This window comes from Strix aluco, chromosome Z, assembly GCF_031877795.1.
Source record: "Strix aluco isolate bStrAlu1 chromosome Z, bStrAlu1.hap1, whole genome shotgun sequence".
NCBI classification, from domain to species: Eukaryota; Metazoa; Chordata; class Aves; order Strigiformes; family Strigidae; genus Strix; species Strix aluco.
In genome coordinates this window covers 61,583,308-61,602,212 of record NC_133971.1, presented here as the reverse complement: position 1 = coordinate 61,602,212, position 18,905 = coordinate 61,583,308, and positions in this window count along the sequence as shown.

Sequence of the window (18,905 nt, the reverse complement as noted above, 5' to 3'; positions counted from 1 at the left end):
GGTACCAGACATCTGCTCTGATCCTAGCCTCAAACGCCCATTCTAGTTTTCTCAATGTCCCTACTCATGGGCATTTCAAGTACCATTACATCACAGTGTGCTCAGACACAGTATTATACCTTAGGTTTCCTTCACACAGGGTGCATAAACACAATCACACCTCTTGTCCTGCCCCTTGCCTCTCTGCAGAAACTTTGCAGAGGCACTGCTCATAATACCTGGTGCTGACAGCCAGAATGGAACATTGCATTTTTTCTGGGCTCCACGGTGGTCTGTGGATGAATTTGCTCAGGGTGATGACCTGTTTGGCTTTAAGCTCCCTGAGCTTCTTTTTGCTCTTGGCTATGAAAATAGGTGGTGTTATTTCTGCTGGCACCTTGTTGAACTACTTGTTCACTGTTTTCCCCAAAGAACGGAGGGATGCAGATCTCATTCTCGCATCATAATCTTCTCCCAAACTCATGGGAAATACATAGTGGTGAAACAATCAGTATGAGCTCATGCTTGGCTGTTTGTGACGGCTAGATGAGAGGCACCTTGCTGGTTGTACCTAGAGAGATCTCTACATGCACGATATTCAATCCCTCTATGAGTGACATACCCTTCATAGCTTGCAGGTAATGCCATCTCTCTCCTGGAATTAATTAGGTGTTGCCACATCAACAGCAAGTTTCTAAACTAGGTAGGACGATTGCAGTAATTTGCACGATTTAGATTTAGACAATTTGTAGACGATTGCTCAGTCTGTCAGCAGCTCAACAAACCCATAAACATCAGTCCAACAAGGTGATATAGTGGGAAGTCTCACAGGCAAACAGGAGTTGGTAGGATCTTGAGTACAGCAGCTGGGAAGGGGTAGTATCTGGGGAATGTCCTGGGTTTTCATCCTCATAATGAAGCAGACAGTGCTTAAATGTCTGCAGCTTGTGGCTAAATGCTGACAAGAGTCCCTGCCCGTCCTGTGAACAGGTGAGTGGCAGGTGAATTGCCCCAGGCCCTGGATGGTGACTTAATGGAGGGCTCTGCTGCAGCTCAGGTGAACCACAACCCTGCTAAGTTGCCACGTGGGCAGTGAGAAGGGGGGTCTTTCTGCTCCTTTTACCCCTGCATCCAGGGAAAGCTTTTGACTGTTTCTCAGATATAATGCTGTCTCCATTGCCCATGGAGGTCTTGGTCTGAGGCTGCTCCCGTACTGAACTACCTTAGTTCTCATCCTGGCAATATGCAAACACCTTGCTAATCCACCATCTCTGTGTGATATGGATTTAATTTAGGTTTAGGTGGCTTAAGACATTACTGTAGTCAGATGCCCAGTCCATCTCTTGGAAAGGTGTTACTGGACCTGAAATGAAGCAGTACATCCATGTTTCATCTCAGCATTGTTCACCTCGCACCACCAATGCACTTGAAGTTGCATTAAAACAACTAGGTATACATCCTATAATGTCATGGAGTATAAGATCATGCAGGAAATAATGTGACAGAGAAGGAAAATGAATCCGTCTCTTCCAAACCACTGCCTAAATCCACTATCTTGGAGAAAATATTTTATTACAATGCTTTGGCTGCAGTGATTCTGAATGATTTCAACTGCTTTGGCTTCAATGCAATTTTAGCCATAGCGAAAGCTAAAACTGTATAGAGCCTGTGCCGAAGTGCATTTTGAACTGAGGCTGGTGCGAAATGTAACAATCTTAGCAAAACTGTGACTGGTACTCTTTCAGACTTTATGGTTTTTGTTTGTTTGTTTTCCTTAGCAATTAATTATTTCAGGAACAGGTGGAGGGGAGAGGATGAATGCATCTATAGAGACGTGTTCAGTCTCAGCCATTTAAACAGCAATTAGTTGTAATCTCTTCTAATTTATTAACTTGTTCAGGGTCTGATATCACAAAATATTAATAAGAGCTGGACAGGGAATTCAACAGCAACAAACTATCTGTATACATTTAATTGAGTGTTCAGCTTATTAACTTGTAGTGATAGTACAATTTGAAGACACTCCACTGTGTACACTGATGTGACCTCACCTATTTTACTCTGTGTTTATAGTCAGTGGGGACTCTCAGTACTTCTCTGTTGTTCTTGGGAACCATTTTTATTTCACAGCTCAGGTATTGATTTCTCCTACTAGGGGCAGGCACAAAAATAATGGAGAAGCACAGGGCAGGATCCAACTGGGGCACTGGAAGAGGAGGACTTGTAATTATGAACCATCGGTGTCTAATTCCATCATTAATTTTGCAGGAAAAGGATCAGAAGGGACACTTGTGGTCAGATGTACACATTGGCTGCAAGGACTGATAAGGTCTCATGCACCACATGCTGCTCTGCTTTGCCTCCATGGTACTACCTCTTCACCACTGCTCGATGCCTTTCTTTGCTATATGCATTTCTGGGCTCCCTCCTTGCGACACCTCAGGTTTTTCCTGCTACATGTGGATGCCAGCAACCATTAGCAAGATGCTGTAGGGCTGATTCTTCTTTACAGCTGTCTAAAATGCAACAGGAAGGAATTTCTAAGGACCTAGAAGCACCTTTACTGATTTTTCTAGCTGTACCATCAGCCAGCCCACAAAATGGGGGAGGGGAGCCAACAACCTTAAAGGTGAAGCACCCTTAAATGGAGCAGCCCTTAAAGATACATGATCATATGTTTCACCAGCAGTGCCATTCGGGCTGTGAGCTCCCAGTGCTCACTTTATGGAAACCTTTTAGGAAGCAAGACCCCACAGCTGGTAGTGGTAATGTATCATCATTGGCTGCTGCCTTAGTCCAACTGTTTTAGAAAACTCTAACAATTGTGCCCCGCTGGTGACAGTGACAGAAGGCAATGGGACCTGGAGGTGCTGGCAGGATTGGTGGCCACCCAGAGGGCTTGCTGGGAGTAAGGAACTCCGTTGTGCTGTGGCCAGTGCTAATGAGCCTCTGACGCAGTGGTTTCTGGCTTGGAGATTCCTGGAGTCTGCAAGGCCAGCCCTGGGCTGTGCTACACTTCTACTGTCACCGTGCTTCTTCCAGAGAAGCCCAGAAACACAGCAGAGGCGGTAGACTTTGTCTCATTTAGCTTGTGCAGCAAGTGTGACTGCCAACCCCTTCAGTGGGACCCATCTTGGTTCTATGCCCACACACATACTTTGTGTATGCCTCTGCCACAACTCAACTTGGCAAAACAAGGGGAAAGCCCTTCTCAGGTGCAGCGAGGGACACAGGACTGGCTCTGGGGTGGGTGCCTGGGGCAATACCTGTGCTTGCAAGAACAAGGGCTGACAAAATGGCCACAGCTACCCTTGACAGAGTCAGGGAAATGCAGACTGGTGGCTGCTGAAGGAAAAGCAGGGAGTCTGCCCTCCCAGGGCCTTTGGTGCAATGCCAGCTCCTGGCATCCTCCTTCACCCTGCCAGGGGATGCAACTGACCTTCTCTGGCTTGGTTCCTGGCAGTAGTCTCTTCAGGGTGTTGCTTTCCCTGCTCCTTGGAGGCCAGCATACCCTCTGAATCAGGAGGAGGCTTTGCAGATGCATGCTGCAGCACCCTACATTCCTCTCATGATTTCAGAGGGAGCAGGACTGGAAAACAATCAACACCCTGGAAATGCTCTCCACTGATGCATTAACTTTTGCATAAGTGCTTACCTCAGTGCAGTCAACCCTCTGGAGATGGGATGGGGGAACCCACGCAAACAGAATATCCTGTACTAGGGACTTCCTTAGTTTAGTTACAGGGTTTGTTATTTTTCTTTGTGTGTTTTAAGCCTATTATTTGCAAATGTTTCTGCATCCATGTGTTATGAGAGTGGAATTGCTCAGCTGCCCATCCACCAAGCCATTCAGTATTTGACGCATAGCCTTAAATTTCCATTTATGACTTATCCTTCTGAAATGAAGTCCTGATCCTTCAGTCCCTGAAGCTGCATGAGGTTCTTGCCTTCCTCAGAGGCTTTTCCTACACCGAATTTACACTCACCCACAAATATTGCTAGGCAAAGTAGTAATATCATCTAATCACTGCATGTTCACCTTCTGAGGAAGTTCAGGGGTTGCCCTGGAATGCAGACTGTGCATCAACACCAGGTCTAGTTGCTGTTTTCCTCACTATTCATTGTCTAATGGTGAAAGCCAGTCAGCTACTGAATGTTTCCTACAGAGCTTAGCCGAGTAACACTTGTGAGGAGAAAAGCTCCTCTTTGCTTCCACCTCGCTTTCAGCTGCAAAAGACCATCTGAAGAACAGTGACAGCCATCTCCTTTATGATCTTTCCATCGCACCAACCCACTAGAGCAGTTAAATCTTCCATTTTGGTGCCAGTAGGTGGCACTGCTTACTCTCTTAAATGCCTGAAAGCGAAGCAAAACGTTCGGCCTTGCATTTAGAGGTACCCTGTTGGCAAGTCTCACAACCTTTCCCAACACTGCAACACCATCCAAAATCAGTGTCTGAATTTAAGCTGGAAATTACTCTGCTTTCTAACCACCAGCGAAATTAAGTTGTGTGAGCACTTCCCTGCTGGAATTACAGGGGCAGGAAGAACTAGGTAGTTTTATGCTGTAACATGCTAAATTTGTGAACAGGGTGGCATGGTGTGGTTACCTGATATTAAAGAATTACAGTCCATGACCTTGCAATTTCTGCAGTAGTGTGCTAATGCAGTCTGCTGAATGAAGCTGGGCCACTTGTGCTGGATTGCAATCATGTTGTGTCACTCCATGGCACAGACTGCCAAAGATGTGGCTGTGCCATCTCTCTTCCCAGTGGATAGCCATTTCCTTTCCTGGAAATAAAGCACATGGGACACCATCTCTCTATCATAAAAAGACTGGAGAGTTTTCCAAGTGGATGTTGAAAGTTCTTGGGTTTGGCATTTTAATGCAACTTTGCTGAGAATTAACACTTCAGGAAAGGGAACTTGGCAGGTTATAGATGGCTATGGTGCCATCACAGAAGATGACTGTCTACAGGGAGAGAAGGAGCATTATGAGGAGGAGGGCAAGCAGCACAAAGGCAAAGTCTAAGTTGTAAACCCTCCCCAGTGCTGTCCTGCATCCTGGAAAAAATACACAGACACATACATGACTCCAGGGAAAACCTCAGGGTCTCTTGGAGAGGGTCTCTGGAGGACTCTTCCTAGCACTTAGCACCACTGAATTAGATTTATGAGCAGAAGACATATCTTTGATCCACTCATGAGGGGACTACTGAAATGGACAGGATACATTAAGTGACATGCCCAAGATCACCCTGGACACCTGTCTGAAGCAAAGGGCTAACCATCATGCTGTTCATCCTGACTCAGGGAAGTGGAGGTCCAAGCACAACTTTTTATCAAACCATTTGTGTCATCACACAGCACAAGGTGTCCCATTGTAACAGCTAATGCGGTATGCTTTGAGCATGATGATGAGAGACTGTGTGATTCACCTGCTTCCTCTGAGGAGATACTCTGGGGCAGAAGACAGACTGTACAAAAATACTGAGCAGCTCTCTGAAGGAGAACTAGGCCCAAATCAGCCCTGGACCACTGCACAGCACAATCATGGAGCGTGGGGAAAGTTTTAAGAACTAGTCAAAGCCCATTGTTTTGCCCTCTGTCAGGTTGGTCTGCTTCTTGCTGCCAGGATGATATACTGCACATGCCAGTGCTCTAGCTCCAGATGCGATATGACTCTGCCTTTCTTTACACAGCAGGTAGACTACTATTTCCTGAGCTATGCATGGCATCTGACACAAATATGGGATGCATGTGAGCCATCATTCAAGCTGCCCGTGGCAAAAGCAAACAGGCCACTCTTGGCTCTACAGTGACCTTCTACTACCATATGCTGTCCCTATCTTCTGATTAGGAAAAGCTTGTTGGAGTGCATGTCTGCTCTTTCAGGAGTTGAAATAGCTCTAATGGACCAGGCCCTACATGGTTCTCACCTGTGCAGCTGGGGTCCTTGATCTATACCACTGAGATACCACCCTTGATGGAGTAGGAGTGAGGCTCATCTGGCACAGGAACCTGAGCCATGTGGAAGACACCCCACCAGCAAAACTTCAGGACACAGACAGTGATTTTAGGCCCTTTCCCTCTTAACCATACCTGAAAGGTCCTATGTTCTATCTACCTCATTCTTCAAACTGCTCTCCAGAGCTAACAGTTTTGGCCCCTGAACACCAGCTGTGCAGCAAGAGCAAGGCCTGGAGAATACATTTCCTTATCAGATGACCATTATCAAATACCTTTCAGTTTGTATCATAATATTCCTTTGTCCCAGATTGAAGATTCCTGAATGAAGAATATAATTAACATCAGCCAATATGCACTGTGAATTAAAAGACTTTCAATTCCATTGTATATTAATTCTATGGTGCCTACTTACATTACACTTCCTGGATTTATTTTTAAATTGTGGCAAAGCACTGGAGTCTATTCTTCTTGGAAAGTGACGTATGACAAGCTGTGTAATGTTCTCCTGGTTGGAGTCAGATTGTCTTCTCACATAGTGACTTTACCATTTTTGGCTGCAGACCCTTACAGAAAATTTGAGGGTGATAAACACATGTACCCAGCACCATTTTAGACATTCCTGATGTGTCCAAACCCTCCACCCAGAACAGGCAGATCTGGTCTGGCACCTGCGGGCCCACAGGGTCCACAGACTATTGACTGCAAGGTACAGCTTTGGTAGGTGGCCCTTTTGTTATGCAATATAGATTGTTTCTTGCATATTCATGTACCAATGGAAAAATAATGTTGTTCTGTACCACTGGAGGAGTTATGGGGGAATTAGCCTCTTGGACTAATAATCAGCTCATCACCTGCTTATTCTATGTCATGCCTTGCCCAGAGCACTGCAGCCAGAATGGACTTGCATCAGAAGTGGAAAAGAGAATAAGAAGGGCTTCTATGGTAGGAAATAATAGGTTAAAATAAACAAGTGAATGTACAACTTGTCCACTTTGACAATAAGAAATTACATATGCCTCTCTTTCACTTGTGCAATCAAGGAGCTGACAGCCAAGTAGAAGGCAGAGTGATTTTTTCTGGTAAAAGATGCCTCTGCTTTCTTTTCTTCTGCAGTTAGGAAATCCCACTCCTTCACCTGTGGCCATGATGGCCTTGGCTGCACATTTCATAGGTCAGGCTGACCCAGATTGGCCTATTCCTTTGAGTCCTCCAGAGTCCTCCAGTGACAGCACAGAAATGAAACACATGGTGTTTCCTCCTCAGACTAGGCTGGGCCACTGCTCTACTGTTGGCAACCCTTCCTCAGCTCTGCTTTTTGTCTTGCAGGGTATATGCTCACTGCCATGATATCCACTCATTGGGACTAAATTAGCCCTGAAGCAGCCTGATTGGGGACATATTGTGGCATTGCTGTGGTAGCCAAGAGCTGAGAATGGTTCAGCTGCCTGAGCATGGGTGGCTGGTGAATGTGGAGGTCCTGGTCCTTGCAGTGGGCCACTCACCCCAAAGTGTGCTGCTTCTAGAAGTGTTTCAGGCTCTGTTACAAGAGCGACATTGGTTGTGTTGACTATGGTATGGAAAGGAGGACAACAACAAAGGAAGAAAATATGACTCCTCGCTTGCTCACACTGCATGTACCTGTATGTCCTGACTTCAGAGAAGAAGGATCCTTCCTGAATAATATAAAAGTACCTTTTTTTAAAGAAAATGACACTGTGTTTTCTTTCCTGCTACTTAGGACAAGCAAAGCCTAGTATTTAGTATCAAAAGAGATCACCTGTCCAGAAGCTCTTGGGAGATTTTGAATGCTGTCACCAACATGGGTGCAGCATGCTACTCTCTGGAAGAGTAGCATGATGGTGGAGGAAGTGGCAATGCAAAGCCTCTGAAGGATGACAGTACTGGAGAGACGTGTTGGCACTTCCCTCTATCACAGGCATCCAGAGGGAATAAGGCATGTAAACAAATGTCAGGCTTTTTATTTGTTTCTAAGTGGGGCCTGCAAAGCCCCATCAGGAGGTGGAGGATGTGCCCAGGATATGCAGCTCCTTAGGACCACTCTTGGGGCCTGAAAGCTAAATAAACCACCCGGGAGCACGAGAGGGTGTAAAATGACAAATTATTCTAACATTGCATGTGTCCCTGAAAGACCGCACAACTATTGGATTAGCAGCCAACAGATATCTCTTCATTAATGAGAAGACAAATAAGCTAGTCGGAACATGCCACAGACAGGGTGGCCTCATGTTTCCTTGTAGGTCTAGTCAATGAATCCCAGAGCTCTTTTCTTCTATTTATACCCCATTAGCAAGCACCAGCTGAGTGTCAGATGCTGCTAGTTTTGCTAGGCTGGAACTTGGAGGCGCTGCCTGAGACGAGGGTCCTGCTTTCTAGGACTCTCACATCCCAGGCACATATTGAAAGATTTTTTCAACCTCCATGAGGTCCAGTGGTACCAGCTACCAGACACCCATCTTCTTCTCAAACCCCTCCATAAGCAGGTTTGAACAGGGTTTCAGAGGTTTTCTCCTCCAGTTCAGGAGCCAGTCCTTCCAAGGCCATATCAGCTATTGGTAAGGAGTTGCCATAGCTGTGTTTGGCAAGGAGCTGTGCGCTTTTGGAGCAGTGCAAGAGTGCACGCTGAATATGCCTGTGATTGCTCTTCTGCTAGAAATACCAATTGGCCAAGACCTCAGCTGTGTAATGCTGTGAACCTCAATGTGTCTCCTGCAGAGTTTGGCAGATGAAAGACCCAAGGGAGGAAACTGAGGCATAGCAAAGTGTTTAGGCTCTTTTGATGGTGCTTGTGGTCCCAGAGTGGGAGAAACTGTTACAAGATCTTTTGTCCATGACAAACATTAGCTGACCTTCATGTGCAAGGTTCTGAGTGATCAATGTCTTTTGGATGAAGTTTGAAATTGGGATCTGCCCTGTGCCTTCCTTTCTCCTTCTAGGGATCGTGTCATACAGTCTTTTAGCACCTCGTCAGGACTGCATAATTGTGTTTCAGATCTTGGGGGTCACAATTTCTTTAATAGCTCATCACGAAAAAATATTGACTCACGGACCTGTTCCTGCCTCTAGACCTCCTGAAATGCCCATGCCCAAGGCCTTCAGGGTCTGCATCTGAGAAAATATATGAGACAAAACTGCTCCAGATAGTTTTACAGCCTCAATACTGAACATGATATCTGAACTGAAGGTAGGAATGGGGATTACTTGCTTTAGGAGAGGGATTGCTTGCTTCAGGTATCTTTAAGACTTCAAGTGTTTTATCTGCAGTGTAATAAACTGTCTGGTCAATTTGTGGATGGTGAGAACCTGATGACGGAAAGAGAGCTACAGGTTAAAGGTATTGATCATCCCCTTTGGAATGATTTGTCCTGCAACAAGTGACCTTTCCTGGGCAAAAGCATATTAAGAAATATTTCTGAACTTCTTAGCTTGCATTTAATTTCAGTAAATAATAGAATTTTAAATAGCTCAGGACTAGCAGTATGTTTCATAATTTGCGTAATACTGTTTTTTTCCTAACTGTACACTAGGGATGAATGGTAGGAGTTTATGTCCTATTGCATAATTAACCAATTCATGCTGTTCTTTCCTGATTTTTCATAACAGTTTTGATACTTCTGTAGCACACAGTGATTGTCTTCTGGCTGAAGATTTTTGTTCCTTCTTTTGCATTTTGCTGCTTACAATACACATTTATGGGAATACCCCAGCCCCCCTTATCTTTAACTTTTTCTGTCTTGTCAGTAACCCTCAAGAGGCTTTCTCCTTTATCTTTTGTATCTAATGACATGTGCATTGGAACAGCAAATTCTTTTTCCATTTTTCAATATTTTCCATGCCCTCACCTGATGTACCGGAAAGTCTTTGGGCTCCTTGCCGGGGCCACAGAAAACCAGTAATGGATCTTCCAGAACTGTACGTATTTTTAACTCTCATGTCTGAAGACCTATTCTGGAACATATAGGAACTGCCATACTTTTCCTGAAGGCTTGTTGTCTGATTTTGATACTGCCTACTAATGCTAAATTCTTCCAGAATAGTTAATGGACTTGGGTGCCCGGTCTAGAAATAAATGGGTGTCAAGTGTTCCTCTAAAAAACTTTGAAATCTCTTGGCCACACTATGAAGTCTGTCTTTGCATCTTTTTTCAGAGAGTGTGCAGTGGGAGCACTCTCTTGAGTTGGATCAGGCCCTAAAACAGTTTTGTTTTCATCAAATCCTGTATGTCATCCAAGAAAAACAACTGGAACTTTCCTTTGGCTGAATTAACTGAACAGCTCTTAGAGTCTGTGTTTGACTTTCTGAGGACTGAATTGTATTCTTAAGGGATAAGGAGCAGGGGAAAATTGTAGAAATTGACTGCCAAAAGTTGGTGGCAGGGACTTGAGTAGGTGGAGGGATAGCAACAGCATCATCTTTGTCCCAAGAGAGTTGTTCCAGTTGACCCTTTCAGGGTTTGCAGAGCTGAACATGTGAGTGGGAAGGGCTGTGATCCTGTCTGTTTGCCATGGCACTCTGGGGCTTGGAGGGTCTTAAAGTGGTCACTGCTGCCCCTTTACTGGGGTAGAGGGGGCAAAACATGCAAGACATGATACTTAGACTCTCTTTTCCTCTTTATTTCTCAGCAGACCTCACTGTGTGCTGAGTCTTCAGCCAAGCAGAGTCTTATGAAGGTGATGTGTTTCCAGTTAGGTTGCACCTAAATGTGCTGGAATTCTGTGCTGGATCAGGGCATTTCTGTGTAAGGGCTTGATGCACCTTGGAGGGCCTGCTTGAAATCCATTTCACAGAGAAGGTTATGATATAGTTGAGTTAGTTTCCAACATAACACCCTCTTTCTTTTGTATTTTCATATGTGGAGACAGATACAAACACTTGATACAACCAAAATGCACAAACTGAAGTAGTGAATGAGAAGTCTCAGAAGGTGGTGAGGACATGCTGCAGCTGTATTCAAGGAGTGATTTTACAATGGAGTGTTTCCAGTTCTTGGTGAACACATCAACCTTGCCTCAAATACGTGTCCTCAAAGCTGCACCAACCCCCAGATTCACCACAAAGAGATGCTCTTTATAGGTTGCAGACAAGAATCTGCTTGTGGATGTTGAGTTGCATTTAGCAATCATTGGCTGAGCTGGTTGCAACGCAAGCTCAGTTCATGCAATTTCAGCTGTGTACTCCCTCCAGAGCATTGTGTCAGACAGGAAAGGCCTGTAACTTTTAAAAAGGCTGGACTCCCAAGGGCTTTAGATTGCCCTTCTCTATCCTTGGGGAAGAGATTAATTTTCCGATGGGTGTGGGTGTAGAGAGAGAAAGGATGGTGTAAGATCTTGGAACAAAACATCAGACTGGGATTTAAGCAAGTTTGAGGCTAGAGGGGAATCGGCCTGATTCTCCTCTTGAGTTGTTAAGCAGTGATTTACTGAGATGGTTTACCCAAGTGCAAGGACCCTTAAGCTCAAGTTTGATATCAGTGGGTTGAAAAAGAAAGCCACATTCTCAAGTGAGAACAAGGCATAAAGGTGATCAACACAAGAAAAAGATCTAGAAAAGGGATGTATTCATGCAATATAGACTTGTATGAGGACAGCTGAATGAAAGGGCTTGTCACATGAGACCTTATCAGTAGAAGAGCGCTAGCAGCATTGACTTCAGCTCTACAGTTTGCCAATTTGTTTGGTAGGTTGGGTAGCAGTGTGAGAATGAATAGCCACCAGAAAAAAAGGACTGGTCAGAAAAAGAAAATAATAACTGAATTTACAATTTATGCACTTTTAGTCTCAACAGGATTTTTAATTTTAGTAAGAAATAAAGCTTCTTGCTCCTGGTTTGACCACATATCCTGAAAGTTTAAAAGGCCAAAAGTCTTTCCAGCTTGTGCAGTCATAACACAAAAAGCTAGTGAACTGATCCTGCTTGAATTCATGTCAGGTAGATAGGAGGCCTCCTTTGTGCTATCCAGAGGTTGCAAGAATTATTTGGCATAGAAAGTAGCAAACTTCTGTATGAATCAGCTGTATTTTTGTGGAGTTGGCGGGGCTCTGGATTTACTGGAACTTCAGAATCTCTTTTCACAACCCCTCTCACAATGGTGGGTATATACAACTTGGTACTCTGAATTTTGGGGTCAATGTTAGAGTGCTACAAGCAACACAGATGGATGGATGGAGCAGGCTACAGCACTGTCTGGACAGCCCAGAATTTTGCCTCTAGAACAGGTGCTTAAGGAAAGGCTGGCAGATATACCAGACCACATGAATAACTCTAGGTAGCCAGCTCACACAAAGGAGTATGTGCCTCACATTTTCTGGGAGATCATGCCATCCTGTAAATTTCACATGTGGTTTCAGCATGCAAGAGTCCTCTTCCTCCAAACTGTTTCCTTTCTCCAAACTGTTTCCTTTCTCCAGTGCCTGGGGCGATGGAGTCTACAGAGGTTTTGGAAATCTAGCTTTTGCAATGCATGCTGTGATCATTGGATGACAGGTGATAAGGTAATATATAATTGCTGTAAGTCTCTTGCTCTCTATGCCAGCATCCAACCATGGTAAATACTTTGGGGAACAGGATTTCTCTCTGAGCATCAGAGAGAACAGTAGAACGAGGAACGAGGCACAGACACACACACACTGACATATTTCAGCAGCCCTAGTAGAAAACAAATACTGCCCTCTGCTCAAGTCAATCAGTGCTTCCAGTCCTGTGTTTCAACAGGACCAAAATCTACTGACAGGTTGAGCTGGGAGGAATGAGCCTGTTCTTTCGCAAACAGTATCGGGATAAGCACTGGTTCTCCTCTTTGAGGAGGTACCAGATTTTGCTTCCACATGTGTAAACGCTTCATTGCAGAAGGAGGGTCATCTGGCCAGGAAAAAGGCTGTCTAGTAAAGGGTCTTGTTTCACTATAAGGAAACCTTAGACTTCACTGCCAGCTATTGCAAAGTTTACTAGTAGCTGATGAGAGTTGATTTACTGTAGCCACTGCGTTATTCAAGAAGCATACACCTTTCCAGGCAGAGTAAATCCAACAATTATACAGATGCCAAATTATGAAAAATCATTTATGTTTTTCAAGTATTTGCATTTTCAGATTCAGTTTACAGATCTTTGAATTTATGCTGCTATTATAAAGTCAGGAAATTACTTTTTGGGGATAAAAATGTTTCATTTTCAACAAAAAATATTTTAAAATCCTATGAGTTTTTTTCTTCAGAAAAAGGAAAAACAGAAAGTGAAAGGAAATTGGAAGCTCAGATGAAGAAATTTTAAAAGTCTGGGTAAATTTAAGACTAAATAGATCATATACATACAGACTTGTTCTTGCCTCACTCTATAGGAAAGTGGGCAACTGACCACTTCTTGTTCTAAAGTACTGCAAGGCAAATCGGAAGGGCTGGTCCTGCAGCATTCATTCAGAGCATGAATCATGCACCTATATGCATAGATCTGTATGCAGACACCTGCCAGTGTAGGCAAGTCCAAAAGCAACAGCCCCGATGTGTCCTGTCTGCAGCAAGTCCCAGGTATCTGGGAGTGTGTCTGTTTAATGGCAATTGTGATACTGAGTTTCTCTGCACAAGCACAAGTGATCTTCTGCAGAGATCCCAAAAACACAGACCAAGTATGGCAGTGAGTTATCATTAAGAATCATTTTTATTCCAGGATCAGGGAAGCTGGCATGTTTGTAGTATATTTCTCTGGCTAGTACTGTTCCAGCAAAAGGAAATGAGATATGTGTGTTACCCTGTCAGCTGGACCAAGTTTATAGCTGCTTAGCACCTTTGAGAATGGCAATTGCACAGAGCACAGAGCAGCTGAATTGATCGTTGTGGATTTATGTGGTGTATTTGAATGGAAAGTAGTTGGATGCAGAAGAAGATTCAGTGAAACAAAAAACTTACAGCTGAAATACCTGTCTGAGGCCAAACACAACTACTTATTGACACCATCAGTGATCAATAACTACTCATTAAATCAAAAAATGGTCAATATTCAAATTTGATTTCAAGAGCTGGGTGGTCATTTCCTTTTCTACTTTTTAAAAACAAATTTGAAATGAGGTTCCAAACCAGAAGGTTTTAAAAAGCAATGTTTTGCTTTAAAACGTGTCAAAACCAAAAGTTTGGGTGGCATTATTTTTTAATCTTGAGCAGTTTAGTTAATTCAGCACAAAACTGCAAAATACTGTGATTGAGTCATAACATAAATTTTAAAGCCAAGAATTATTTAGGTTGAAAATACTTTGCTGAGCTGTACTTACGCCTCGAAGGAGAAGCCTGGGCTGTTTCATCCTGAATTATCTGTGGAGCACTGACTCCTTCCTTTACCATGCCTAATCAGCCCCAAATTTGCCTTAATCCATTAGTTTTGTTTGCTCTGTTGTCTGTCTCTGCTTTATCTTGGGAAGGAATAAAGGTGACAGCCCAGAACTAAACAGGGCAGTGACTGTCCTCTTCCATTGTTTGCAAAGCAAATCACAGGGTGGTTCTCCCCTCTAATCAGGGTCCCATAATGTCCCTAAAACACAGGAAAGAATTTTTTTAGATCTCCCTTGTGAAATAAAAACTCATATAGGAACTGATTTTTCCATGTCCACATGTGGAAGCTCCTTTGAGTCGAATTCTTTCTTTTACAAAGCTTCCTTCCCTCCAGGCTGTTAAGGAAAAGAAATACACAGGCCAAAACAACAACAAAAAATCCGTGCTTGGCTGAGATGACAAACTGCAACATCCAGATATAAACCATTGAAGGAGTCAGAGAGTGGCTTTCCACTAGTTTGTTGGTAAACATAAATGAATGATAAAAGAATTATTCAGTAAATCTGAGTGGACATTACAAGCAAGAGAAAACCAGAGCAGATTGTGAACTGTTCACTAATCCTAGAAAGGGTTGAAGCTCTCAGGAATGAGGGCAAGTCTTGTGGAAGCAGGTAGTTTATGTCAGACTCCTCTTTCAGTCCTGCAATTACTTACGACTCATAGCTTGCATTACAGAAGAGTAAATGTTTAGCCTTCATGGCCACAGAGAATAGTTTGATGACAAGAATGTTAAACCTCAAAGATCAGAAGGCAAATAAAAAATAACCTAGCATTTGTCTTTTGAAATAAAACAAAGAAAGCCCAGCAGTTTTTAAGCTAGACTGAGTAGTATTCATTCTTTCTGCTGCATGTATTTTCTAGAGCTTCTTCTCAGGCCTGTTAGTTCAACCCTATACTTCAACAACATTTGTCGAAAATCACAGGGTTAAAACATATGTATGTAATTGGATGCACCCCTGCTTCTCCATGTGGTCGAACAGGTATGCATGGGCTCAGTTCAGTTCAGGGCAGTGTCATCCAATTCCCAGTATCTCCTCACATTTTCTGCAGTGGCACTTACGATGGGTTTAGATGGCATTACTAAAACCTGAATTCAAGGTCATGTCTAGGTCAGGACTGCTGCTGAAGAAAGTCCTGTATTTGGTCCTCCAGGGTGCCTAAGCATCACACAGCCAAGCAACTCCAGAAGTAGCCCACAGCTGGTAAATGCAGATGTCCTCAGAAAAAGACATCTCTGTTAGGAGCAGTTTGAGCACATGGAAGACACAGAAACTGCCTTTTGCATAACAACCTGTGCTACAGCTGCTAGATGTGAAAGTGCTGTTTGGTCCTGGGCTGAAGGCAAGCTGAGGCATCCAGCAGGAGCTGAGTGGCAAGTTTGAGTGCCAAGAAGACTGAGGTCCTTTGGTGGTCTGTGGGACCAAAACAAAATTTTGTCAAGTTTACATCAAAATGGCCTCAGGAAAGTCTCAATGCTTGGAACAAAATGTAGAACAACAGTGGTGAGTCAACAATTTATTTTCCCTGGAGAGGAAAAGCCTAGCTTCAACAACAAAGGCCTTGGTGTGGCATGGATGTGCTGTTGGAGGTGGCACCCAGCCGGTGGTGTGTTCCTCTGCCCAGCAAAAGCTTAACCCATCCTGCAGTCCGGAGAGCTGTCAGGCAGCTGGCACAGGGGTCTGCTGCCACCAACAAAACAGATGTGTTCCTGGGACCTTCCAACTTGTTGGAGGCACTTTTCACTGCTGCTCAGCTGTGTGAGTCCACAACTCTATATGTACTAGGAACTTCTCCTACTGATTTTATTTCCCCAAGACTTTTAGGTCAAAAAAACTTTTAATGCAAGGGCCTGGAAGCCTTAGTTCTTACTCCGATATAAAATAATACCTAAGGATGTGAATGACTTTAAACATCATGACCCTAGAAAATTTGAGGAAGAAATTTACTCAACAAAGGAACCAATATTCCTTAAAAAAGCTGCATTCCCAGAGTTCTCATGGCATCAGACCGATTGAAAATCAAATTCACATGTCCTTAATTATTTAACAATAATTCTTAATATTCCCACAGGATAAGTAATTTGAAACAACCCACAGAGCTATTTTGCCTGTTTCCTGGGGCAAGTTTATGTCATAGTTTGGTTAGTTACAGTGTTATCTGCTGCCTTGGAAAAACAGGCTATGTTAATACGACCATTACCTAATTCATGCCTAGAGTCTAATCTCGAGATTTCTAAGCCTTTTAGTGATCCTTTGAGTGGCCTCTTTATAACTTTAAACACAAGGATATTTATTAAGGTAGCTGCCATAGTAAGTAAACAGGAAGATTTCTAAGAATAGCCATTTTTTATTTGGCATCCTACCATCTACACACCTGCAGACTTGTGTATAAACACACGACTAGTTTTTCACAGCTAGACATGAAAACAAGAATTCCCCAACAGATTTCAAGGATTCACTGGGAGATGTGAATATGCAGGAGGTGAAGGCACTGGTGAAGCCTGATATCATTGGCATCCAGAGCAGTTGGAGACTGCCAATACTTTTCCTGTTTTTTATTATTTATTCTGGTTTTATACCCCTTAGAAAGACCAGTGGGTGGGGAGCCTGCCCTGCCAAAGGCAGTCTGGGCCATGGGTGTCTTCCTGCTCCTGACTTTGTGCACAACCTTGGGGCAGGCCATTTCAATCTTTGGTGCCTCAGCTTCCTACTCTCTTTCTAAAGTGCTTACACATGGCCTTTGGAGTTGCAGAGGACAAGAGTTGCTGCCAGTGAGAGTCTCACTGATGTCTGCTGTGGCCCCAGGGAGGCACTGGAGCACAGCAGGAGTGAGTCAGGAGGAAGATGGTGACAGAGACCATCAAACCATCCAAATTTCCATCTGCTCTGTGTGTGCTCTGACAGGTGGAGAGGACCTTGATGCAGACTGACTGTATTTTCTGCTTCCAGGGCTGCCCTTGACACCCAGGACTGGTGCCCCTGCACTCCAGCAGGAGCTGGAACATGCCTCTTCTCTTGTGTGCTGCATGGCAATGCCTCCAGTGACAGGCACATGCTTTTCACATGAAAAGTGCTAGACTGAGACAGAAAAAACTTCCCCAGATTTGTGGCTGCCATGAGCAGATGACAATGACAGCATCATTTGGTGCCCTGAAGGCCAAGTTGATGTACTTCCCTCACAGGCTCTCTCTGAATGAAAGGCACCTAGGGAAAGTGTGATTTTTCAACTCGGAGAATCCTGTCTATGGGATCTGAGGCCCTCCATAACCAAGGAATCAGGTCTGCTATTTTTTGGGCTCCTCCCATAGTTTGCATGGTGATTGGGGTCAACTGACGAATGGTGGGATTTTGTTGCTGCAGCCCCTGCCCTCCCTCTCCCCTTCCCCTCTTGTTTATATGTCCTCTTTGTTGCCATGTCTTAATTTTGGCAGGAGTATCTCTGGGACACGGACTGCAGCTATACATGATCCTACATAGTGTCAGCATACTTGTCAAGATAGTGAAGTAATGGGGTGAAAGAAGTGGGTGGAAATAAATGCTATTTATTCGTTATTTACATGTGACAAATAGAATAGACCAGACAAGGAAATTTTTACAGTGCATATGCAAAGTTGGTCTGTTTCCTGTCCATAGTTTGAAGACAGATAATTTACCGAGTTCAAGCTTTTCTCAAAATGTTTTAAATCTTCGTGAGACCTAAAAATTGATGCACGTAGAATTTAGGAGCACAAAATTACTGCAGTAGTTCCTGGAGGCACTGCATGAGTGTGGTTTGACCACAGGCAGGCTGAACTGTCCTTTGGGAGCACAACCCTCACTCCATGAGCACTTGGGTTGGATGTCTACAGCAGGAGTGCTGGACCAGGAGGCAGTTTTTACTTACCAGTTGCAAAATCCCAGAGCAGCAATGCTAACTCAGCCTAAACTTTAAATGAAAATTAAAATAAATCTCCTTTGGGATAAGATGGAAATGTCAGCCCAAGGAGGAATCTGTTCTCAGTAAGTTGCAAGCGACCGAAGGAGATACAAGTTGGAATCCAGCCTTGGCTGCACCACACACCATCTGTCAGCCTTGCAGAGCAAAATAAAGGAAAAGCAGAAAGTATGCGATTATCCTCTCCCTCGCTGGAGCACCCAGAGGCCAGAGAAGTGACTTCCCTTTCCCGACACTTCTTGAGATGGAAATGACACATTCATTTTCCCACCCTGGCAATGCCGTGCATTGCTCTCTCATCCTACTCACCTTCCCCTTGGCAAGCAGGGACACAGACTACCAGGCTGGGACCTGAATGAGAAGGTTTTGTTCCCATGGTTAGAGAGATGAGTTCAGCAAATTGCAAGAGAAGAACAAGAGAGAGCAGGGGTCGATAAAGTCTCTCCACAGGCACCCTGCTGGCAAGATGCAGGGGCTTGTTCCTGCCCTATGGGAACCTGAGCACCACTGGGACTGAACGCTTTCAGTAAGGCAAGAGTTCTCTCCTTCTCCCCTCTCCCCTTGCACATTTTCGTAACCTTGCAAAAGTTTCAGACAACGTCATCTTTAACCTACTGCAGGCAGGGCTTGGGAGCCATGTGAGGGACAGCAAGGGGGACCATACTTGATCAGCACACCAGTGCCATGGCCA